We start from the raw sequence: 865 nt of genomic DNA on the forward strand, positions 1-865 counted from the left end.
CGAAGCAGGCTCCCAGGGTCCCTCGGGTTTCCCCGCCGTCCCCTCCAGGGTAAAGGCACATTCGGTCACCACCACCACCACCACTTTTCCGCCCGGACTCTCACGCATGCGCACTGCGACCCTCAGGCCGGCAGTGAAACGAGAGGGGGAGGGACCCTAAACGGCGATCCCCTAGGTCACGGGGGTAGCGACCCCGCCCGAGGTGGCCGCCGCCGCCAGCAGTCCTCAAAACAGAAATTGCAAAACCAAAAGGTTTGGTGAGGTCCCACCGAGATTTGAACTCGGATCGCTGGATTCAAAGTCCAGAGTGCTAACCATTACACCATGGGACCTGCTGGCTGCTTTAGGCGGCCGGGAGGCTTCTCAAGCCACATGGCGCGCGGAGCTGCCTGCCGAGAGGGTCGGCGGACGCCCGCTTCTCCCGGCCTGGGCCCTGGGCTCCGGGCCCGAGACCGCTCGGGCGGGCGGAAGCGGACCAGCAAGGGCTTCCGCAGCCCCCGACGTTGCGAGTCCCGCGGTGTCATCTCTTGCCGCCGCTCTTCCTGCTCTTCTGCTCTCCTCCGGGGGTCCTGACGTGCGCCCCCGGGGAAGCCGGAAGAACGGCGGGCTGGGGGGCGGAGAAGGCGGAGCGGGGCGGCCTCGGCCCCTGCCCCGAGCGGAAAGCCTGGCGCACGCTGCCTGGGCTCCGGGCTTGTTTATTTATTTATTTCCACGGGGCGCCCTCTGCCCGGGCCACGGTGGCCAAGCGGGGAGGGAAGCGGCCCAGCACGGGGCGGGACGGCGGTTCAAAGCCCGGGCGCGCACGCGAGCCCGGGGTTCCTACCGGAACTCGGGGGCGACGGCGGAACCCGGGATCAGGCGCTTC

At 68.8% G+C, this 865-nt stretch overlaps 1 non-coding gene across 1 annotated transcript; it reads right to left on the reverse strand.

Annotated features, from left to right (window-relative positions):
• Positions 1 to 260: 260 nt before the first annotated feature.
• Positions 261 to 332, reverse strand: TRNAQ-UUG (transfer RNA glutamine (anticodon UUG)). The gene has a single exon. It is a non-coding gene; the product is annotated as a tRNA-Gln (tRNA).
• Positions 333 to 865: the final 533 nt, after the last annotated feature.

Source organism: Lynx rufus, unplaced genomic scaffold, assembly GCF_022079265.1.
Source record: "Lynx rufus isolate CCGP_SWC_20201006 ecotype Redwood Valley unplaced genomic scaffold, mLynRuf1.p SCAF_18, whole genome shotgun sequence".
NCBI lineage: Eukaryota > Metazoa > Chordata > Mammalia > Carnivora > Felidae > Lynx > Lynx rufus.